Genomic DNA, 18,645 nt, shown 5'->3' on the forward strand with positions numbered 1-18,645 from the left:
ATCCGGAGGAAATTGTGCATACCATTTAAAGGCAGGCCCGGCTAGTGTCTTCACAAACTATCGAAGAAGCAGTCTGGGACCGGAAGCTAACTCTGGACATGTTGACACGAAGTGTGCCACATGTTGATGGGTTGAGCCAGTACCATCAAAGATATGCAGTCTTTCTTTTTGGTAACCTAGGGGAAAAGGAACTTGGTCAATGAAGGGTGGGTAAGGCTTCTTATAGTGAGCATTTTCACAGGTCTTTATGAGTTGTATGCCCTGAATGCTTTGATTGATCATGTTTGTCTTTCTAGGTAACCGCCGGGGAGATAACTTGAGAATTTACATTGGGTTGGCCATTAGGAAAGACTGAGGGAATGGAGTGGTTAGATGCCTCGATCTTCCCTCAGGTCGGGATGACTTGGTGGCATAGCTCCGGGTTCGAGATGGACCCGGGACCTAAGACCGCTTTCTCGTGAGCCACATAGGGAGGACACGAGCAGGAATACCAACCAGTGATATAGGAATTGAGTCATGAGCGGGACTTAACTCATGTGGGTCTGTGACACGCTCAAGCTAACTCGCATGGGCGCCCTCTTAGATCACGTAGAATGGCCCCCTGACCTATGGCTGGTTCAGAATCATCTCCCTTGGCTTACTTCTTCCTTCTTGCAAACACACACACATATTAGAATACAGACAAGTGGGTCTGAGGACCCCAGCTTGTCTTAGGGTGAGCACACACCTGCGTGTGTACTCAAAGAAAAATGAAAAATAACACAATGGAATCCATGTCAATAATACAACCTTATGGCATTTCCTTGAGAAAGGACTCTTGTATAAATCTTACAGTAAAGAAAGAGAAAAAGGGTGAGATCGAGAGATTGAAAGAGAGAGAAGAAAAGAAGAAAGAAAGAGGAGTTTGAAGGCTGGTCTGCTTTTCACCCAGCACTCCAAAGACATAAAGAAAAGAAGGAATTGAAGGCTGATCTGCTTTTCACCTAGTACTTCAGGGAAATAAAGAAACATGAAACTAAAGGTTGGTCTACTTTTCACCCAGTACTTAAGAGAAATAAAGAAAGAAAAAATTGAAGGCCGGTCTACTTTTTACCCAGTACTCCAAAAGTAATGTGTGTTAAAAGGAAAAGGATGACGGCTAGTATGTCTTTCAACTAGTCCTTCAAAAAAGGCATGATCAAAGAGAAAATAAAAATAGAGAAGGTTGGTCTATTTTTCACGCAGATCCTTCAAATAAAGGAAACAAGAACATTAAGAGAGAAAAGAGAAAAGAGAGAGAAAAAGGAAGGAAGGACACGAAAGGTGGCTTGACTACCATCTGCGTAGAGAGAGAAGAAAGAAAGAGAGCAAGAAGGTGAATGAACACGGATGAAGGCTTGACTGCCATCTGTGTATAGAGAAAAGAAAGAAAGAGAGAGAAAGAAGGTGAGTGAACAAGGATGGCAGCTTGCTGTCGTCTATAAAGAGAGAGAAAGAAGGTGAGTGAACACAGATAGCAGCTTGTTGCCGTTTGTGAGGAGAGAGAGAAAGAACACAAACAGCGGCCTACTACCATCAGTGAAGAGAGACAAGAGGGAGAGAGAAAACACAGACAATGGCTTGCTGAAGTTTGTGAAAAAAGAAGAGAGAAAGTGAGAACAGATGACGACTTGATGCAATCTGTGAAGAAAGAAGAGAGGGAGAGAACACAGACGGTGGCTTCCTGTCGTTTATGAAGAAAGAAGAGAGGGAGAGAACACAGATGTCATCTTGCTGCCATCTGTGAAGATGAAAGAGAGGGAAAGAACATAGACGACAGCTTGCTACTGTCTATGAAGGGGGGAGAGAGAGAACACATACGGTGGCTTGACTGTTGTCTGTGAAAAAAGAGAGGGAAGAGAAGAGAACACAGATGGTTGCTTAGCTGCTCTCTGTGAAGGGAGAGAGAGAAAGGAGAATATGACACACAGATGGCAGCTTAGCTGCTGTCTGTGAAGAAAGAGAGAAAATAGAGGGAGAGAAGAGAGAGAATGCAGGGGCGGTGAAGAGGCCCACCAAAGAGGGTAGGCTCATGTCGCTGCCCCTGTGAGTAGAGAGAGATAGAAAGAATACAAAGACTACATCGAAGCCTGTCAAAATGGGTAGGCCCACATTGCTACCCCTGTGAAGAGGGAGAGATAGAGAAAGGAGAACAAAAAAGAAAGGAAAGAAGAAGAGAGAGGAAAGAAAGAAGAAGAGAGGGAAAGGAAAGAAGAGAGGAGAGAGAATGGAAAGAAAAGAGGAGAGAGAAAAGAAATAAGAGAGAAGAGAGAAAGACGAGAGAGAAAGAGAAGAAAGAGAGGAGAGAGAAAGACAAGACAGAAAAAAAAGAGAGAGAAGAAAGAGAGGAGAGAGAAAGAGAGGAGAGAGAAAGTGAAGAGAGAAAGAGAAGAGAGAGAAAGAGAAGAGAGAGAAAGAGAAGAGAGAGGAGAGAGAAATTTTCTTTTAAGGCTTAAGGATACCTGTCAAAATTTTCTCTCTCCTCTCTCTCTCTCCAAGCCGAGGCCCAAAACTCAAGCAAGATGGGAAGTTTTTATTTATTAAAGAAGGGTCCTTTATATGTCGAGAGTATGTCATTATATAGAAGTGGGGCCTACATATGAGTGGATGATTAATTTTTAACCTAATTGATGAAAATAAACAATTAAATGAATTGAATAAAATTAAGTAAATAAGGGAAAAATGATGATTTTTCCCCCTGCATCAACAATTAATGAAATTTTGAATCAGTCCCTGCAATGGCCATGCAATCATCACGAAGGCTAAATTCGCAAGCCGATGCACTCTCAAAGCTTGGGGCCACCATTCAATTGTCTTCATCAACGCCCACGCCTGTCTGGGTAATAAAATGAAGACATTTCAACTTGAGTACTAAAGTTGACGCAAATGATGAGAGAGATGCCTTCCCTGAATGCCCGTCTTATCCATTTAGAGCACTCCTTACCGCCAAGGATGTCATTAAAGCAGAGCAGGAAATGACCCGAGGTAAAGAATGCGGGACCGAGAAGCAAGAGCCTGAATTCTTTGACTCGATGTGTGCAGAGGTTGAACAAGTGGAAGGCTGGAGGGAGCCTATCATGAACTTCATAAAGCATGGAAGGCCGCCTGAGGATCAGGCAGAACACAATGTCATACGACGCATGTCTACCAAGTACACCCTTGTCGATGGAGATGTTCCTTTTCACCGATCATTTGACAGAATTCTCCTCAGATGCGTTGATACACAAGAAGCAAGCAAAGTACTCGAAGAAGTGTATTCAGGTATCTTCGGGCTACATCAGTCCGACCCTAAGCTCTACGAGCACATACGCAAACTTGGCTATTATTGGCCTTCAATAGTGGCTGACGCCCAAAACTATGATTAAAGATGCTAGGTATGTCAAATTCCCTCAAGCCTCATTCATGTACCCCCGAGTCCTATCCATCATACAGCGACATCATGGCCCTTTTCCCGGTGGGGTATGAATATTGCGGGACCCATTGACCCTCCTTCCATCTTTGGTCATGCCTTCATTCTATCAGCGACAGATTACTTTTCCAAATGGGCTGAAGTGGTCCCTCTCAAGCAGGTTTCAGGGACCACTGTGGCCAACTTCATGCGTCACCACATCATATACCAGTTCGGAGTTCCAGACCGAATAGTAGCCCTTAGTTAAGACGTCATCATGTTGATTGCCTAGTCAAGCAGTTCATTTTCGAGTGGGAATACTCGACCATGTACTACCCTCGAGCTAATGGTTTAGCTGACGTGTTCAACAAAACCTTGCGGAGTGCTCCGGAAGTAAGTTTTGACGTCAAGGAAGAGTTGGCATGAGAAGCAGCCTAAAGCTCTGTGGGCCTATCGCACCACCATTTGGAATACTACAAACTCTACTCCTTATTCCTTGGTCTATGGAGGTGAGGCAGTTTTACCCCTTGAGACTCAAATACCCTCACTCTGTGTCACTATACATCAGGGATTGACTGAAGATGAGAGGGTCAAGCTCCGTTACCTAGAATTTGATGCCCTTGACAAAAAAAGACTAAAGGCCCAGTAGAACCTCGATCTCAATCAAGGAAGAATGAAGAGAGCCTTTGATAAGTCTATCAAGGTTTGCTCATTCGCTCGTGGGGTCTAGTCCTAACAGTCCCCATTGTCATGCTTGGGCAACGCAAAGGAAAGTTCGAACCTAAGTGGGAAGGTCCATTCATAATCAAGAAGGTCACACTAAACAGTGCATATATACTAGCAAACTTTCATGGAGAAGAGGCGATGCACCCTATCAATGGCCGGTATAAAAAAAATTGTTATACCTGACATATCCCTAAAATGCGGTGAGTGCAGGAAAAAGAAAGAAATGGAGAAGAGGATCATTAAGTCGTCACAAAGGAAGTTCATTTCTTTTAATGCATTAGAAAAAGTTACAAGTTACAATGAAAAGGTTGTTATTAAGGAAGTTACAAAGCTCTTGCATTTGAGGATAAGAGAACAGTTACAAGCCAAAAAGAAACACCCTCATCATGAAGAAGAAGCAAAACCACTTACAGGTCAGCTTCAACTCATCTGTAAGTTATTCTCAAAGAGGATGGTTACAGGCAAAAGGAAGAGGCCAACCATTTCTGAGTCAGCTTCAATTCTTTTGACATACAAAGCAAACTTCTCTGGCAAGGAACTGACCCATGATGGATTCCCTTCTTCCAAAACAACATGGACTTCACTGTTGTGCTAGAGGACTTGGCTTGCAATAGACCACAGTGATCGGGCTTTCTCTTTTCCATCACTCTTGGCCCCCCATGAGACATCGCCGTCCATGGTCAACGCCACACATAACCCAACGCCGTGCGCAACCATCGCCATCCGCAACTCAATCTCGCGTTCTACCATCACCGTGAGCAGACCAACACTACGCGCGATCATTAATGCGAGCGGCTTGCTATCGAGCATGGTTGTGGCCTCAAGCAGCTGAACGTCACGCGAAGGCAACAATGCATGCGACTTAATGTCGTGCATGCCCTTATCGTGCTCCGGTTCCCACTGTCCCAAATTCTAAGGGAGCATTAACCCTCGTGCCTCTTTGGTTTTGCCAACCGTCACCCCTCGGTGTTGGTCCACCTTCTCATAACCCTTTGCCTCCCTAACAGTTTCACGCCTGTGACCCCTCGAGCTCTTACCAGAATTTCCTCTTCTCACATGGAACTCACCCCTGTTCACCAGAAAACCCTTCCCCGCCTTCTATTCATGACCAAAGCTGGTGGAATACTACTGAAGTTCCCACAAAAGCTCCCCTATGACCTTGCGGGTTTACCTTCTCCCTTCTTTGCATTTCTACGCGTCACAACTCACCAGAATTTCACTGAGTTTTTGGTGAGCCAACTGCTGCTACTCCTTCTTCTCTCTTGGTAACTAGAGGACTGACGGAGGCCCTCCGACCCGTCTGCAACCGGCCAGTAGCCGTAGAACTACTGGAAAAGCACTAGAACGTTGGTAGGAGCACCAATGCGACTCTTGCAGTTTCACTAGAAAAGTCTTGGCAAAACTTTGAGTAGCCCCTATTCCCTTCTCAGAAGACCTTGACACCCTCAGAAAACACTCGCGAGCACGTTGTGAAGCCCCACGACCTGATCAAGCTCGCAAGGACAACCTTGAAGGCCTGAATGCTACGAAGATTGGTCGGGAAACTCTTACTAAAAGTCCCTTGGTGGACGCCCCGACTCTCTCTCTCTCTAAAAACTCTCTTTCACCTTTTTATATTTCGATAAAACAGTGAGATGGTGTTTTTTTCCCATTTTATACTCAGTAATATCTCGAAATGCCCCTTACAAGTTCAAAATGACAACCCAATCCTGAGCTCCAAATGGCGATAGGTCTAGGCCGGGGCGGGTCAAGCCTGAGACCCGAATGCAAGCCCAATGTTGCCTATGCATCTTGAGCCCGCTGCTAATGCCATGCCCTATCGCCGCGTGCTCCGTTAAAGGGTCAAACGCCACACGCTTTGCAAGGGATTAACGTCTTGCACTCCATCTTGAGACTAACACCGCACGCTTCGCAAGGGCTTAACGACATGCACTCCATCAAGAGACTAGCACCATGCGCCTTATCAAGGAGTTGTTTCCACGCTCTCCATTGAGGAACTGTCACCACGTCCTCCAAGGACCTAGCTCCATGTGTACTTCATCAACGGACTAATGCTGCGAGCGCCATCCAAGACTTAGTACTGTGCGCATGCTATGGCACTCCCATCTGGACTATCGTTCTGCCTCCTCAAGAAGTCCAGTCTCTTGTGACGGCTCTTCACCCCAGGAAGACAAGTTTCCTTACCACACAATGGTCTGCGCTGCATGACCATAAACTGCATAGCCATGATCTGTGCTACGTGACCTTAAACTGCACAGCCTTGGTCCGTGCTGCATGACCATAAACTGCACAGCCATGGTCTAGATGCACGACCCTAAACTCTAGAGTCCAAACTATATGACCTTAAACTATAGCGGAGGTCTAGTTGCATGACCTTAAACTTCATGGTCCTAGCTACAGGACTTAAAATTGCATGGCAATGGTCCGAGTCACAAGACCTTAAAACTATTATGCACGTAGTCCATTCACATGACTTTAAGCTCGAAATGGATGTCACTCTCCCCAGTGTGCTTAAAACTCTGCTCTCTATCGTAATTCCTAGTGGAGCTGCATACAGGCCACTGTCCCTCATCCCCAATAGGAGTCACATAGATATTGCAGCCCATTATTCCCGTGGACTCATGCTTACCGCTTTCAGCCCCAATGAGTCTCTCACACCAACATCCCCAGTAGGAGTCACAGCCTACTCTACAAAGAGAGAGAAACTACCACCATACTCAGTCCATGGACTGAGTATGGTGATGGTGGTGGTTTTGACTCAAAGTGAGTCAAAACCACCACCATACTCAGTCCATGGCCTCCACAAACTGTCATTCATCACCACCACGGTCCAGCTATATGACCCTAAACTATAGTGCACGTCCTAATTGCATGACGTTAAAAGGCTTCTCACATGTCCCGAAGGCATGACCTTAAACACGCCTTCACAAAAATAATGGGCATGGTGTATACCTAGATAAGGGAATGACATGAGTTAAAATAACGGACGACAATGGTCACAAAACCATGAGTAAAAGAATTCCATGAAAAGAAAACCTGGGCATGGTGAAAACTCCAAAAGAGCACCGTGAGAAAAAACAGATGAAAAGGGTAGACATGACGGTGAGGTCATGGGTAAAAGAGCTCCAAATAAAAAAGTTGGTGAAATCCGTCTCTACGATGCCGCTTCCCAAGTTTGACGAAAACCCGTAAAGGACGCTTGAAGCAGTACATAGGTTGGTGCAATACTCGCCTCACCAGGCAGCGCCAGCCCACATTCAAAGAAAAATAGTTCTTGTGTCACAATACCAGGGTCCAAATATATAAACATCAAGCAAGATTTCGACAACCTGAGCCCATTTATAAAACAGACTTGAAAAACATAAAACTCACCTAGAAAGCAAGACAAGTCTCATGAGGAAGAAACTACTCCCACAAGGTCATAAAAACACTTCAAAAATACTAAAGACCCCCTGTTTGAAGGCATTTTTCAGCACCTTGGTGCCTGATGCGGAATAAAGAGAACGTAGGTTAATAAAGCTTACCAAATAGTGGAAAATTTGACAATATCATAATGGCCCCAAAATTGGTCAAGATATTCATAAGAAATCTAAAAGGCCACCTGCCAAGTTTTATCATGATTAGATATGTCTAAGGCGGTGAACACAAAGAAACAATTTTGGAAAAATTGGCCTCTCCCACCCCGAAATGGACCTTGAACTAGAAATATATTTTCAGTGAGTCAAATAGTTATAGGACCACCACCATTAGATCCGGCACGGTCGAAAACCTTTGTGGGTCAAGTTTCGGCTTAATCGAGCACTCCAGGATAAAGTTATGGGCAAAATACGGAAAAGGGGTAGGCAGCACACTATTCCTGCGTGTCCACCCTACACCAAAACACCATTAAAGGTGGATGTTTTTATAGTCACAGATAGTGACTTTCGAGGCCTATATCTCACTCGTTCTAAGTCAGATCATGCTCAAATTTTGTGTGTATATTTGTCTCATCAAGACGAGCGTTTCGATAAGTAGTACACCCCGTGATGATGCCCGAGCAGGGAGAAAAACTAGAAAGAAGTTTATGATCCGTGAAGAAATTGTAGAAACTTCAACAGCAGCATGCCTCACTCGAGCTGTCAAATCATGACCCTCGTGTACCCGATCAACACGAAACCAATTGCATCATGTGCATAAGGTTTGAGGCTATCTCTAGTCTGAACCTCGCATACGATGAACGGTTGGATTTCACACATAGAGGCATCAAATCTACCGTAAATTCTAGCTACCGAATTTCAAGGGTCTGGCCAAAAACTCAAGACGACAAAATCTTCGTCTAGACACGAAATCGAGCCGTGTTTGTTGCAACGTGATCGTGACGGCATGATCAATGTGATTTAATAAAGGAGTGGAAGAAAAACATCATGGAACGAGAACACAATTGATCTAAAGTTTTCAAGATTCATCTCAAATTCAAGTCACATGATCATGGCTTAAAAACATGATTCATGGCTCGAAATTGGTATCAAATCGATCGCCATGGCAATCCCTATAAGAAAATAGTTATATTTTGATTAAACAACATCACAGCAACCCCAGATGCAACCCCAGATTTATCATGGAAGATCACAAAAGTTCTCGGGCAGCAACATGGACTGTTTTAGCACTCCACACGTTGTTAGGCAGGCGTAAAACAGTCATTTTGGACCCATTTTTAGAATTTATTTTTATTCAATTAGATTGTAATTATATTCAATTTTAGGTAGTTTTTGGGCATCCACTCATGTTGAGCTCAATTCTTTGCAAACATGCAAATTTCGCTTATTGCTTGAGTACGTGGGTGTGTCTTGAAGAGAGAGAGAGGAGAGAGAAGAAAAGGGTCAGTACCCTTCGGTACGGTAATTTTCTCCCTCCTCTTCTCTCTCTCCTCCTCTTTTCCCTCTTTTCTCTCTCCTCTCCTCTTATCTCTCTTCTCCCCTCTTTCTCTCTCCTCTTTATCATCTCTATCTTTCTCTCTCATCTTTTTAATCTCTATCTTTCTTTATCTCTCTTACTTTAATCTTTATCTCTATCTTTCTCTTCCTCCTCTGGTTTATCATGTCCCTCATTCTCTGATTCTCTTTCTCCATTCACGCATGGCTGCCCTATCGCCTGGTGTGATGCCTTTATGCTCTTAAGACATGAATAGTGAGTCAAGCCTTAGCCCAACCGATGCGAGCCTAACACCGGTCGGGTTTCTCCCTCTCTTTTTTTCTCTTATGTTCTGTCACAACCGGCACAAGCCTAGCACCGGCTGGGTTCCTCTCTTTTTCTTCTCCTTCGGCACAACTGGCATAAGCTTATCATCGGTTGGGTTTTCTCTCTCTTTCTTCTCTTCTATCACAATCGACGCAAGCCTAACATTGACTGGGTTTTTTCTCTCTTTCTTCTTTTCTGTCACAATTGGCACAAGCCTGGTACCGGTCGGGTTTCTCTCTCTTTCTTCCTTCTCTTCTGATCTGTCACAACCAGTGCAAGCCTAACGCTGGCTGGGTTCCTCTCCTTTTCTTCTCCTTTGTCATAGCTAGCACAAGCCTATCGTCGGTTGGGTTTTCTCCCTCTTTCTTTTCTTCTTTCACTGTCGACGGAAGACATCATCGACTGAGCTTTCCCTCTCCTCTTTCTTATGACACAGCTGACACAAGCCCTTTGCCGCCTGCATGCTTTCTCTCTCCTCTTTTTTTATTTCACATCCAATAGAAGCCATCGTCGTCTAAGTTTGCTCTCTCCTCTCATTTCCATATGTGTCTTCCTCCTCCTTTCCTTCCCTTCTCTCTCCTTATTCTCTCATGATTTTCTATTCGACTCTAGTTCTTCTTCTCTTTTATCGTCTTCTTTTCTCTCTCCTCATCTCTTTCTCTTCTTCTATTTCTCTCTCTAATCTCTCTTCTTTCTTTTACTCTCTCCTTTGTTCAAGAATGGTTGAGTTGGGCGTTCAATGATAGTCATGTCGTTTAACTGTAATGTTGTTGTGCCAATCATAGTTACTGTGCTTGCTTTATTGTCACGACAGACAAGTCAATGTGTCTAGCTGTTGGTATTGGTACGTCTAGTAGTAAATTTGATAAGCCGGTTTGAGCTACCGTGCCCCTTTTACTACCACGACAGATCAATTACCTACCAGTCAGGTCATTGTGTCAGTCTCACCACTCGATCGAATTCTTCTTACCCCAATCTTCATTTTCCCATTCTTCTCATCCTTTGAATGGGCACGCCTGTGTACATTCACCTGAAGGTAAGGTGTGGTCCCTTGACCTACCTATCTTGTAACATTTTTCATATGTGTGTGATTACCGAAATAGGAAAATACAAGTCAAGGGAGGCTATTCCGAACCAGTTTTACTACTAAGGGGCTTTCTTCGTGAGCTAAGCGGGTGCCCACATGAGCCAGCTCGAGTAAGTCCTGAACCCACCTTAAATTCCTCTCTCATCGGTTGGTTATACCTGCCCTTGTTCTCGAACAAGGTCTCAGAGAGAGCGATCTCAAAGTCCCAGGTCTCCCTGAAGCCCAAGACGCATGCCACCCGATCATCATGATTTGGAGGGTAAGATTGAGGCATCGAACCAGCTTGGTGACTCCACTGGGGACTTACTACCCCTTAATTGGATCGTACTTGTTTGACTAAGTTTCGCTTTTTATTTTCTCTGTCTGCACTTATGGCTGCTGGGTTCTATAACCCATTCATTCGGATCAGGGATTTTATTATCCCCACATTCGTGACTGTCCTCAGGGAACAAGTTCCTTTAACTTCATTCCCAACCATTTTTTGAGCAAAGACCCTAGGTCTAGCTTTTAGTTCTTAACCTGGATTGGCGTGAGGAGGGACCTAAAAGTCCCTAACTCCCCATCTCCTTGCTTTGGTGGAACTTCCACCAAGGCGCCTTGCATCGGCAACACATTTGTTGCCGAGCACAACATCCACCCTGCCACCGGTAAGCTACTTGTCTGTTGTAATGCTTAGGTAAGTCGAAAGGCTGCCCAGTCCCTCTTTGCCAAAGGCAAACAAGTTGTCATGGCTCTGGTGGGTCACCGCAAGGCTACCCTCCACTTTCCTGCACCACTATAAGTCTCTATCCCTAGAGGCTCAACACATCGATGTAGAGACCTACTGCCTCCACCCCTCACACACACCATAATGCTCGTGGGTCACCCACTCGAATTTTACCTCAGGGCAACCCTTACATCACCTTGAGTTAGCGACCAGGATAAGACCTCTCAACGCTAGGTTCTACAAACGCTGCTCATATGCATCCCACTACTCAGGGGAACGCCATCAGTGCACCAACCTGAGTGCACAAGAGCCGATCTTTTCATCCTCCTACTCAACACACACAAGCACACCCTGTAAGGGGTAGGCGTCCACCTGTTCTCTTGCAAACACTTACTCATAGTTCTCGGCCTCCTAAGGCCAGACCACTTGCTCGAGCCCGGGTTGACTCCCAGGTCACCCATGATCTTTCTTCAAGGGGCGCACCTGCACTGCTGTTTCAGACAGCCCCTTGCCATCGACTCAGATGTTCTCATGGGTCAACCCTACTCTAGCCTGCCCCTTCTTCTTCGAGCAAGCACCTTCATCCATGGTACTTGAAGAACTTCCCCAAGAACACCATCTTGAACAAGCCTCTTCACTTCGGTCGCGTCTCTGGAGCCCACAAGAGAGCTCGGGCCAAAGACCTTATAGTAGATCAAGTCCTTCATCGTCCCCAGCCCAAGATGACTCCAGTCCCTAACCCTCATCCTTTGCCGCACCTGATGGAGACAACTCTCTCTTCTGCAAGAAGAGCTGAGCAACCATAGGCCCGATCATAGTTTTGGCGCGAGGTCCATCAAAACCTCAAAAGTAAACGTAATAGTGGTCTGCGAATTCTCACTAAGCAAGTGACCAAGGTAGTCGGGGTAACCAGCTCTAATGACTCTCTTCGCCTGAACCCTTTCTACCCTCTTCAGATGTCGAAGCCTGAGGAAAAGCTCCATGAGACCTGCACTGTGGTTAGCATCGTAGAAGACAACCTAGGCCCTCAGTAGCCACGATCCGAAGACCGTCGAGAACCGGTCCTCACGCAATTGGCATACAAAAGTCAAGTTCAAGCAGGGCATGCTTGTCGATCTGTCGCGTGCGACCAGTCAAGTTCGCAAGCCCTCAACTACAACTAAGGCTGACCTCCCTACAGAAACAGTCAGTGTGACGGTTATAGACGAACCTGACTCACTGGAAGACCAAATGAACAAGTTTGAAGATATGGTGCGTGCAATGATGGAGAAGATTGATCGTATCGAGGTCGCACAACAATCAACTAGCCATGAGGTCAATTCCCACCACTCAGCTGGTGCACCTCCAAGGCTGCCCCTTTTTTCTGCCTCACCAGGCAATTTTGTCCCCCACCCCATCTAACAGGCAGACATAAATGCTATGGTGACCATTAACTTAAAGAACAGGAATATTTCAGAGATACAGGGTGCAACGCCTTATGAAAGGCCATACCCTTCCTACATTGACTAGTTCCTGTTTCCCTCATATTAAAAGAAATGGAAGTTTCCCCTATTCAACCGAACCACGTCCCCAAATCAGCATATCGCCCACTTCTAAGAAGAATGTTGAGAAACAACGATTGATGGGATACTCCTTCTCCATCAATGCTCAACTTCCCCCGAACTCAGTGCATACTTGGGAGGAAATGGAGAAGTTGTTCCACGAGAGTTTTTATGAGGTCGAGAGAGAGGTTCAAACCATCGAGCTTCTCACCCTGACTCAAGACCCCGATGAACCTGTGGACCAGTTCATATCAAGATAGAGAAATTTAGCTGCTCGCCATCCGAATCCCATGCCTGAGAAGGAAGCAGTCCAAACTTGCGTGTGGATCATGCAACCTGAAATTTCTATACACGTCTAGACCTCTAATCCAACTTCCATGTCAGATCTGATTCTAAATCAGTCCGCATAGAAAGTCTATCACACCACCACGGCAAGTCACGACAACCATCTGCAAGCTTGGGGAACAACCTGGGTAATGGCAGCTCTCGTACTAAGAACTGAGGCAGCCAGCAAAAAGGAGTGATCAGTGCAGCCATCGCAGTCACTGATCTGAAGAAGGCTCCCTCCCAAACTTTGGACCTCTCCAAAGGGGTGACCACTGTAAAGATGACTCCTCAGACAGCCAAGCAACGAACAGTCCTACAACCGAGTACCGCCACCGGTGACTCTTAATCGGGATGATTATTTCACCTGGCATAAGAATGGGTCCTTGCACTCTTTCGATTATTATTGAAACATAATATGATCGAGCTTCCAGAAGCTAAGTTCCCTGAACAAGATGGGCTCGATACTCGGGCAAATTTTTGTGCTTATCAAGGAAGGATCAATCACCTCATAAATGACTGCTTCACGCTAAAAGATATCATTGAGGCCTTGATTCAGAAGGGTCAGATAAAGCTTGAGGCAGCAGAAGCCTCCCATGCAGTAATCGTCAGAGAGGAAGATGAAGCCCCTGGTATCCTTCACGCCTTCTTTGTTTATAATGCTTCAGGAACGTCTAATCACACTGAAATAGGCAAGGCAACCTCGATGCTTGGCTCAGGGGACTAAGGTCTGTTGGTGCCCATACCATTAGATATGGGGCCACCACGTGTGAGAATGTACCAGTTTCCATGATATATTCGCAACGAAAATATGGGAATGTCAAGTGTTTTACAATGTCCTAGTAAATGATCTCAAAGCCATTACTCCATTGGTGCAAAAGGATCTCCCAACACAAGACCTTCCTAATAATGATTCACACTCTGCTGAACCCTGAACTTCCCAGCCATGGATAGTCCACCATGGGCGAAGTAGACTCAAGTCCTTAAGACAAGAAGCAGTCTGCCAAGCTAGGGCTGTTCACAAGCCTAGTGAGACAAATCAAACAACACCTCATAAAACCAGAAGAAGACGAGCACTAAGAGTTGCTCTTCGAAGAAACAAGACTGCTCAACCTCCAATTGAGTAGGAATTTCTTAGGACCCTTCCCCACTGTCGACTTTACTAGACTTTATCCCTGGCATGATCCTCCTTCCTTCCCATCAAGAAGACGTCCCCGTATCATCTTCTCTTCAGAGCTTGTCCAATGAGGGTGACAATGTCAAAAGCACTCCCCAACGGTCTAAGCAAGGGAAAGACCTAAAAGACCTCTGCATACGTTTAATGAAGGTGACGACGTTAAAGGAACTCCCCAACGGTTTAAGCAAGGGAAAGACCTAAAAGACCCCCTGCACATGTCCAACTCTGGTGATGATCTAAAATGATGAACAGATCGGTCTAATGAGCGGAACGACCTTAAAAGTCCCCCACCTTCTGACCCTTATCCTTCCTCTTTTGCTACTTCTCACCCTTCCTCTTCTCTATCTCCTACAGGTATGACCTTGAAATGTCCGGACTTCGAGGATCTTGACAGAGAATTCGAAGAAATAAACATATGTAGCATGCAACGAAAGCGGTTGAAAAAGACCGTGGCCTAGGTAGCCGGATTCTTAACTGTTGCTGATGCCTTGGTTGCTAAAGCTAAAGCAGAGCCACTTTCTTCAAAGAAGCACAAAAAGTCAAAATCGAAGAAACCCCGGTGGCCCCTTGAGCCCGAATTTGAGCATAGACTGAGAGAATCAAGAGGGCAAAGCTTCTACTTTCAGGAAGCTTGCCCCATGGTACAAGTTTATGAAGTACCATCCAGCGCATGGTAAAAGTTGCAGGTGCCCATGCAAAGACCGTGTGATTCGTACTAAGACACTTCTCGCCCTATAATCATTGACTCTTAAATGCCCTGTAAACTCCAAGTTGAACTCCTGGAGCCTGAGATGTAGTTCATGTTTACGAAGGATCCTGTTGTTCCTCAATTTGGGAAAGATGCAAAAACTATGATCTACCCTGGAGCTCTATCGGAGGCGGAGATGTCATGGTCATGGGTCTTTGCACTTGAGGTCGATCAAAAGACCTCTAAAAACAATGATGAGGAGTTGTAAGAGTCTCCAAAAGAATGGGAAGAAGACGGTCAAGCTACCACTGACAAACTCGAAGAAATAAATTTAGGGGATGAAGCCGACTCTAGCCCTACTTTCATCTCAGCAAATATGTCTCCAGAAGAAAAGGAAAATTTCACTACTTTCTTGTGAGCAAACCGAGATGTCTTTACTTGGCATTACCATGAGATGCCTGGTTTAGACCCTCAAGTCACCGTTCACCGTCTCGGCATCAATCCGACTATCAAACCGGTCAAGCAGAAATCAAGGAGGTTCAGGGCTGACCTTGAAATGTAGATAGATGTCAAAGTTAACAAACTCAGACAAGTAGGCTTCATTCGTGAATTCAAGTACCCGAAATGCTAGCAAATGTTGTTCCAGTCAAGAAGAAGAATGGCCAAATCAGGGTTTGCATTGACTTCTACGACCTCAATACCGCCTGTCTCAAAGATGACTTCCCGCTGCAATTCACCGAGATGCTCATCGACTCTACGGTCCACTGCTAGATCTTCTCCTTCATGGAGGGATGCTCCGGTTATAATCAAATAAGGATGACGCTAGAAGATGAGGAAGCCACTGCGTTCTTGACTCCAAAAGGGGTCTTCTGTTACACAATGATGCCTTTCGGATTAAAGAATGCTGGTGCCACATACTATAGAGCAATGATGACCATCTTTAAGGACATGATGCACAAAGAGGTGGAGTGACTTGATGGTAAAATCCGAGGAGAAAGACGCTCACATGACAGACCTTGAAAAGGTATTCGAATGATTACGTCTTCATCAACTTAAAATGAACCCACTAAAATGTGGTTTTGGTGTGTGTTCGGGAAAGTTCTTGGGGTTCATTGTCTGACATCAAGGGCTTGAAGTTGAGCCGGTCAAGATTAAGGCAATCCAAGAAATGTTGTCACTAACTACATTGTGTTCTCTTCAAGGATAGCTAACATGCATCCGCAGGTTCATCTCAAATCTCTCAGGCCGATGTAAACCCTTTACACAATTGCTAAAGAAGGATATTCTGTTCATTTGGGATGAAGCATGTTAAGAAGCCTTTGATGACATCAAGTAGTATTTTCTCATAGTCTAGTACTTTCTACACTAGTGTTAGGAAAACCTCTCATCCTATACGTGACTGCTCTGGACGAATCACGATGGAAAAGAAACGATAGTTTATTTTCTCAGTCGTGGGATGCAAGGGGCCGAGAAGAATTATCCCCCAATAGAGAAGTTGTGCTTGGCCATAATATTCGCAGTACAAAAACTCCACGATTACTTGCTTGATCATGAAGTGAAACTCATATCAAAAGCAAATTCTGTAAAGTTTCTCATGACACGTCCATGCTTATCAGGGTGCCTTACTAAATGGGCATTATTGCTGATGGAATTCGACATCACCTATGTCCCCCAAAAGGCCATTAAGGGCCAGGCCTTGGCTGATTATCTTACGGCACACCCCGTGCCCGTGAAATCTCCGTTGTCGGGCCACCTCCCTAAGGAAGAAGTGTTCTAGGTTGACCTTGCTCATGCATGGGAATTGTACTTCGACGGAGCCTTCCAATCAGACCGAGGAGGCACTAGAGTAGTATTCTTGACTTTGAAAGGAGGAGAATTGCAACTCTCTTTCTCTCTCGCTAAGGTCGGTTCTCATAATGAGGCAGAATATCATGTTCTTATATTCGAGTTAGAGAGAGTTTTCGATCTTGACTTGGAGCAGCTCCAGATCTATGATGACTTTGAGTTGGTTATCCGACAGCTCAAAGGGATCTATGATATGAGGAAAGACACAGTCAAGCCTTATCACGATACTGCAAAATTGTGTATGGCCCAGTTTGAGAACATATCCTTGAGTCACATCCCAGGAGGCTAAACTCGCAGACTGATGCACTTGCAATACTAGGGGCTACAATTCAATTATCCTCAAAAGAACCCACACTTGTCTGGGTAGCAGAATGGAGACACATTGAACTAAGAACCGAGGTAGACATTGATGATGAGAGAAATATCTTCCCTGAGCGCCCTCCTTATCCATTTGGAGCACTTCTATCAACTAAGGAAGTTATTAAGATTGAATAAGAAATGGCATGGAGTCAAGGAGATAAGGTTCAAAACCAGCAAACCCGAGTTCTTCGATCCAATATGCATGGAAATTTAACATGTAGAAGATTGGAGAGAGCCCATGACTAGTTTCCCAAAACTTGGTAAACTCTTGGAAGATCGTGCCGAGCGCAACAGTGTAAGTATACCCTCCTTGAAAGAGATGCTCTCTTCAGAAGGTCATTTGACGGTATTCTTCTTATATGTGTGGATGTGCATGAAGCAAATGAGGTGTTAAAAGAGGTACACTCGAGCATTTGTGGACTACACCAGTCCAGTCCTAAGCTCTATGAATGGACACGCAGATTGGGGTATTATTGGCCTTCCATGATCGCTGATTCCTTAAACTATGCTAAAAAGTGCTAGGTATACCAAATGCATTCAAGCCTTGTTCATCAACCTCCAGAGCCCTTACACTGTACAATGGCATCATAGCCCTTCTCACAATGAGGTATGGACATTGTGGGGCCTATTGACCCTCGTTTGAGGATGGGCCATGTCTTTATTCTAGCTGCAATAGATTATTTCTCTAAGTGGGCTGAGGCGATCCCCCTTAAGTAAGTTCTTAGGACAACATTGGCCAACTTCGTCGAACATCACATTATCTATCGGTTTGAGGTGCCTGACTGAATTATCTCGAACAATAGCCCTCAATTTCGAAGTCATCATATTGATCGCCTGGTTAACTAGTTTGGTTTTGAATGGAGATACTTGACTATGTACCACCCTCGGGCAAAAGTCTTGGCAGAGGCCTTCAATAAGACTGTGCAATGTTTTACGAAAATCGGTATCAAAGGTAAAGAAGAACTAGCATGAGAAGTTTCCCGAAGCACTAGGGGCTTCTCGTACTATGACACGAAATGCTACTGATTCCACTCCCTACTCTCTGGTCTATGGGGGTGAAGCAATTTTACCTCTTGAAATTCAGATTCCTTCATTATGTGTCGCTATACAACAAAGAGTAACTAAAGATGAGAGAGTCAACGTTGGTATCAAGAATTTGATGCCCTCATTGAAAAGAGGCTAGATGCTCAACAGAACCTCGAACTCAACTAAGGGAGAATGAAGAGGGCTTTTGACAAGTCAATCAAATTCCTCTCATTCGCTCGTGGGGATTTAGTTTTAGCCATCAAGAGGTCAATTATTATGCATGGACGTCATAAAGGGAATTTTGAACCCAAGTGGGAAGGTCCTTTTATAGTAAAAAAAGTCTTGCCAAATGGAGCTTACATATTAGCACATCTTAATGGAGAGGAGGCAATGCCTCCTATCAATGTGTGATACCTAAAGAAATACTACTCATGATGCATATGCAAAGGAAAGTGACTCAATGCAAAGTATGCAAGAGAATCCAAAAAAATTCTAACTATTTTTATTGCAGTAATAATGAATTACAAATTACAAGCCCGACA

This window comes from Amborella trichopoda, chromosome 9 (assembly GCF_054954075.1).
Source record: "Amborella trichopoda isolate Santa Cruz 75 chromosome 9, AtrichopodaSantaCruz75HAP2 v2.0, whole genome shotgun sequence".
NCBI lineage: Eukaryota > Viridiplantae > Streptophyta > Magnoliopsida > Amborellales > Amborellaceae > Amborella > Amborella trichopoda.